The sequence below is a fragment of the Echinops telfairi genome, unplaced genomic scaffold (assembly GCF_000313985.2).
Source record: "Echinops telfairi isolate 266 unplaced genomic scaffold, ASM31398v2 ScPeMD7_1713;HRSCAF=2227, whole genome shotgun sequence".
Lineage (NCBI taxonomy): Eukaryota > Metazoa > Chordata > Mammalia > Afrosoricida > Tenrecidae > Echinops > Echinops telfairi.
In genome coordinates this window covers 14,688,242-14,694,636 of record NW_022105611.1, presented here as the reverse complement: position 1 = coordinate 14,694,636, position 6,395 = coordinate 14,688,242, and the positions used below count along the sequence as shown (strand labels likewise).

General features: G+C 49.7%; 1 protein-coding gene across 1 annotated transcript in view; it reads right to left on the bottom strand.

Moving 5' to 3' along the window:
- LOC123522044 (teneurin-4-like) overlaps positions 1 to 6,081 on the bottom strand; it is a gene marked incomplete at its 3' end in the record, with an annotated part of 439,709 nt that extends 433,628 nt beyond the window's left edge. The window contains exon 1 of the mRNA XM_045293083.1: positions 6,025 to 6,081. The remainder of the gene's footprint in view (positions 1 to 6,024) is intronic.
- Between the last annotated feature and the right edge of the window lie 314 nt (positions 6,082 to 6,395).

The following is a 6,395-nucleotide window of genomic DNA, read 5'->3' as shown; positions in this document are numbered from 1 at the left end:
AGCCCACCTCGGACGCAGCACTTGTCCCGGGAGCAGGACACGTCACGGGTGCTCCTCCCCCGAGGATCCCTGTGTGCAAGCAATGCTCCTCGCCACAGAACTTTCAGTGCTAGGGAGCGTCAAGCAATTTGTGAATAAACAGAATTAAGAGAGAAGGGAGATTTCCCACAAACTTTTTGAAGCTCCCCCCCCTCCCCATATTTTCCAGACCCTGCAACCCTTGCAGGTGATCGTTATTTCTTTTGAACAAAGGATAAAGGAGAAGGTATAGGACGTCCTAAGGCCCACAGAAGATGAGCTGCAGGCCCAGGCTAGGACCAAGGTCTCTTGAGTCTCGGTCATACTATTCCGCTCAGCGGGCTGCTGCTAACATCTCAAGGATCTGTATATGATTCATAGAGAACACTGAGTCAGCCCCATGCCTCTCTGTCAGTCCCCATGCCTCTCTCTCTCAAGCCGCCTAGGACCCTGAGGCTCTCAGTCAGGTTCAAAGCCACTGTCTGCACCAGGCACAGAAGAGCATCATGGAATCTAGGCAATGACCTAAGAACCCGTGTTAGTGTCCCTGCGGTAGCCCTCACATTTTGCTCCTGTTTGCATCACTCACTGACTGGGAGCTCATTATCTCACCAGGCTGTTCATCCCGCTGTCCCCACATCTGTGCACTGAGACTAATATTAAAAAGGGAAGGCCTTGGCATTTAAATGAGATAATAAATGCAAAATGCATGGTGTTGGAGCCAACCCTAGTATGTTCTCAGTGAACCAAAGGTTTTTCCATGATCATTGACAGAGAATAAGCCAGGAGGGAATTAATGTGTAGGGGGAGCATTGTCAGCTCGGGCACTGAGCTGGGTACCTCAATCAGGGGTGTGCTTATAGAGATACACAGCCATGCATGGGTGGGTGCACATGCGCGCGCGCACACACACACAATTTAGCATTTTGACTAGTGCGTGGTCAAAGACAGTAGATTAACACTGTTATTCATCCAGACACATATTAACTTGCTGCTGTGAACCCTAGACCCTGGCTGAAGATTCCAGTGTCTGCCCTCGAGAAACTTAGCAGCGCAGTGGAAACGAAACCCAGGAGAAGCAACCATGAGGATGCGTGCAGTGAGGGCCTCAGGACTGACGGCTTTGAAAAGAACTCTCACTGTGCGCTGCAGCTGGTAGAAGTCAGGAGCATCAGCTTACAAGCTTTTGTCCAAGCGGACTCGTTCAAACCCCAGCTTTTATCACTAGATACTCATATCATCTTGGGAACATATAGGTGTGTCATTTGGGACATGTCAATGAACTTCTTTGAAACTTAGTAACTCATCCGAAAAGCAGATATGAAAATTAGGGAGGCAAGTATGCACAAGATGTTCCCACAGTGCCTTAAACATTACCACGTCAAACCCACTGCCAATGAGTCCATTCTGACCCACAGCAACACTTTATAGGGTTTATAAGACTAAATCTTTATAGAAGCAGATTTTCTCTCGGAATGGCTGATGGGGTTGAACCACTGACCGTGCAGGTAACATTCCAATCTTACCCATCAGGGCTCCTTAAGCTTGATTAAGTACCTATACATAGTAGGTACTTAATGGGCCTACTCAGAGGGGTGGAGTAAGCCCTAAAAGCTCTGTGTAAACTGCAGGGTCAGTGTGGCCTTAGCTCCACCAAGGACTGAGGTGCCTGGTTTCTGATCTACTTGGGAGTCAGATCTGAGTCAGTGATAGAGCCACAGGGACCAGCAGGAGTCATTGCAGGATGTTCCAAATAGGCGTGTTTCCATCAGGGTCCAGGGTCAGATGTTGATGGAATGTGGGCAGAAGAAGGGTCATGCTCCAGGTACAGTCTGGTGCTCTGTGCTCTCCCTGGAGACCCCAGTCTTGCATTCCCAGCCCTTGGACACATGTCTGGTCAGGATGGTTCATACTGGCCCCAAGATAGGCGAGGCCTTCCGAGGGCTGCCAGGAGGCAAGCCCCACTATCTTTCTCTGTGTCCCATTTTCCTTAGCTGTCCAACAGGGAGACTAGTCCTAACCCTGCAGCTCAGGCGGGCCTGCTGAGAGAAGCAAACCGGAAAGATCCATCAGAAATAGGACATACTGCCAAAATAAGACAGTGTCATTCCTAGCATCATCACTAAGCCTACTATTATGACTGTGACTATTACTACTGTCACTGCTAGTGTTAAATAGTAGAAGGAGCCCGGGTGGGTAGTGGGTTCCGCAGTGGGCTGCTAACCGCAAGGGCAACAGTTTGAAACCACCAGCTTCTCTGAAGGAGAAAGATGAGACTTCCTGCCCCTTTAGAGAGTCGCAGTCTCCAGAACCTGTGGGGAACAGAAGGATTTCGCTTAAGTTGTCTCCCCAAAATATGTACCAAACTTAGCTGCTTAAGAGTGACTGTACAATAGGTGATCAGCGAAGGTAGGTCAGAGGTTATTCTCCTTAACATCAGCCATATATAGTGGCTAGACTATTAGTCTGACTCACCCTAAATAAGACCCACTCCCTTCTGATAAGGATAATGGTGGTCTTGTTCACTTGCAGGAGATACCAGAGAGGGCAAACCCGCCCAAGGGTGACCAAGGTTAGTTAGCCATTATCAGCTGTCTAGATCAAGCAGACACCACTGTCTATTCCACAACCAATGTGGACACACCCCTAGGTGATTCCTCTCCTATTGATTGTATTGCCTATGTTAATATCCCTCCTGGTGACTCAGGTTATTGTCCACTATCAGGGAACTTGCATGCCTCCCAGAATAGTAATTGTCTGTTTTATTATGTGAGACATTAGAGTGATCAAACTTGTTCTAGAATGAATTGTATTGCCCCTTTCTGTGATGTATGACTCTATGATGCGTGGTTAGCAATAAATAAGGAGGCTCCCTGGTTCTCAGGAGGGTGGCTGGCCAGTGGGTGGCTGGAGAAGGTGACTAAGGAGGACGAAGCAGCGGCTTCTTGTCTGACAGCTAAGCCCCCTCCACGAGGACCATCAAGCCGGGTGGAGGTGAGCTATGCTACCATGAATTGCGTCTGACTCCATTATTTGACTCTATCCTTTAACTCTCATGCTCTCTATGACTTTACTATAATCTCTACTTATTATCGCTGTACAATTGCGCCTACCAAGCCTGTGATGTTTTGTGGGGTTCCCTCTTACCCTTAACCCCACAAGAACCCATAGGGACAGTTCTACCCTGTCTTCGTCAAGATAAGTTGGGATCCACTCGATGGCACATGTACTTCAAGGGTGATCTCGCAACCTCCCTACAGCTACGGACCTAAAAGAGGAAGGGATTGCAGCTGGAGGAGACGAGGAGCCACCAGCCTCCTTGCTGCCCTCACCTGAGTTTGGTTTGCTTAGAAAAGGGGCTGGCTTTTAGCTCCCACTTGCTCCTCGACTAGGAGACCTTATCGGAGGAAGCTCAGCAGCAGTTTGCAACAGCCTTCATGGAGCTGTGAGTAGGGGAGTGCAGAAACAGACCCGTCGAGGACTCACATGCAGGCCTGTTCGAGTCTGCAAGGCCAGGCCATCCTCTCGCAGGAGCCAGGGGCTCCGAACAGACCACAGACACTGGCTGGGCCCCAGGCCTGTACCCCCAGCCTCTCACAGGGCACTGTGAGCGTGCACAAGGAAGATGCAGGCAGAGCTCCAAGCCTCAGGGCACGTTGCCTGCGAGAAGGAGTGTGCAAAGCAGAGCGCACCAGCCGCAGAGCAGAGGAGAACCAGCTCTTGCAAAGCCAGACCTGTTGACAGGAATGGGTGTCTTGTAGCACTGCCTGAGAAGTTTGTTGCTAGCCTGGAAGCTTCCTGTCCTGGAGTCCCCTCCCTCTTGCTGGCTCAGGAAAGATAATCACTCTGGGAACCCACTCTCCTTAGGAGACCTGGCAGCATGTTTCCCATCTCTAGTGAAACCTCCCTTTCAACACAGCTTCAGCTCCTCCCACTCAAACAAGGAGAAGCCTAATCCATAAAGCGCACACACTGTCTAGCGAGGCGTTGGTGGCTGTAAGTGACCCGCCAGGAAAGGGAGGACCACCCCCACAATCCCCTCTGACACCCCCCCCACCCTCTTAGCTTAGAGCACCTCCTAAACAAAGACCCCAAAGTTTCCTGCTGGGACAACACAGGACGCAGAATGCTCAGATTGCAGGCGCTCCTGGCGCTATCGTCTGTCAATGCTGACACCAGCCCTGTCTGTGTCCAGATCCAAGCAAGGAGATCAGACAAGGGCCAGGGTGGGGGTGGCGGTAGGGAGGGCCAAAGGGGGAGAAAGGGCTTTGGTGAGATCAGGACAAATAGCTTTTATCTGATCCGAAAGAAGAGGGCAAAGGAGGACTGGGTGATCCGGGCCAGGATGAAAGGATGACTGGCCTCCCCTTGTAATCAAAGAGTTTAATGACGCTTATTAAAAGCCCATTTCTGGGTCCTGTTGAAAAATTACACCCTTAAGTGTTTTCTTTTTCTCCTAAGACTCGCCTCCTAAGGCATTAAACACACACACATACGTACACTCCCCTGAGAGTCACACCCCACAGATACAAATCCACTCCTTAGAAAACCTGCACCCCATACAGGCACACACATGCTCCCCACAAGCCCCATGCACCATGTACACAGGTGTGTCTACGTCAAGGATTGACAACGCGCACCTTCCAAGGAGCAGCCAAACCAGGCCTAGTCCTGATGCTATTAATTCACCCTTCGAAGTGGCAAACTTTAAGCGAGCTCAGGAGTTTCAGCCTCAAGAAGTTGTTGCCCAGACCAAACAAACAGCACTGCCTCTGATCCAGAGCACTCGCAGTGTCTCGCCCAAGGCAAGGCAACTTGCAAAAGCAGAAGCTGCCAGGCTTGTCTTTAGAGTTCAGGAACACAAAGCTTTGATAGGAAGCAGTCTTTCCTTTACAGGGTCACCTCGTCAAAGGGGGTTGTGCTGCATGGCCCCGCGGTGGATTCGCTCTGATAGGCTAAATCCCAGCTACCAGGAGGAGACAAGCTGGGCCTGGGGCATAGTTCCCTGTGATTGTCTGCTTTCTTGGAGGCACCGGCTGCCTTCATTCCCAGCAGAAAAAGCACTGCTTCCTGGAACAAGCAGGATCCTCGCATCGACTACCTTGGTCACCCTCCATGATGCCCACTGCTCGGAGGCCACGATGAACATGAAAATTGATGGCGAGAGGCATTTGCTCCTACGAGAAACTAAGGCTCTGGACTGACTAGGTCTAGATTCCAGAGACAGCTGGGACGCTCACCTCAGTGCACAGTTGGGGCCATCGCTCTGAGCAAAAGTGGTCCTCACGACTTTCTCCACTTAGGGACTTGGGGAGCAGATCACAGAAATGCCAGGTCCTGGTCAAATGTTAAACTCAAAGCATCAGCTAGAAATTCTCCTGGTGAAATCATCATCAGGAAACAGAAGCGCTTACTGATTGGGGTATGAGCTTCCCAATAGTAAAGTCTATTTTGGATGGACCTGCTTTTTGTTAAATGCCCAGTGGGTGCCCAGCACAGAGAATAGAACCAAGTATGCAGGGGGAAACCAGTTTGAAGGAATGGATGAGCAAAGAGTAAACCTATGAGTCCAGGCCATGGGTGTTCAAGGTCACAAAGCAGGTTCCTGTGGGATTTCAAGACACAAATACTTTGACACTCAAGTCTAGGGCTCTCTGTTCCGAATGCACCGGTTGAATCTACTGAAGAGTTTGCCTCAGCCGGCCGCAGAGCGGGCTAGGTTTTAATTGTTCCCAGGGAAGAACTCACTGCCGAAGAGGCCTTCACAAACACGCCCATTCAACATTCCAGCTCAACAATGGGAATAACCATAAACCACAAGTGCAAATCACATCCAAATGTTTCAAAGCAACACATGCCACCCCCACTCCCCACCACACCCCACACCCCCGGCTTGAACTGCACAGATCAGAAAAGTTGCAAGGCTGGGACAGTGCGCCCGGAGAGATCTGGCCATGGGTACTAAAAGCCTGTGTGATTTTAGGTCCACTTTAGCACATCACTTACCTACTGGCAGAGTATCGCAGTGGCCACTAGCCCTCTCTGCTGCTCAGTTTCTCCATCTGTAAAACAAGAAGACAAGCACAATTGATCCCCTGAGTTGTCTGGGCCCAAATGTATCATAGTCTTATACTTTACTCCGGGGTGACAACTACCTGTAACCTGACTTAAACAGGAAAAAGTGGTCTGGGGCTGGGAAAGAACTATTTCACAGCTTATGAATCATAATCAAAAGTCCATGTCATCATCTATAGTTTTAGTTATGATCTTGGCATATAGATGCACATAGATAAAGATATGCAGATATAAATTTACTTTCTATATCAGCTTTTTGTATCAAGGGTTGGACACCATTTGCTTGAAATATAGTTAGAGAG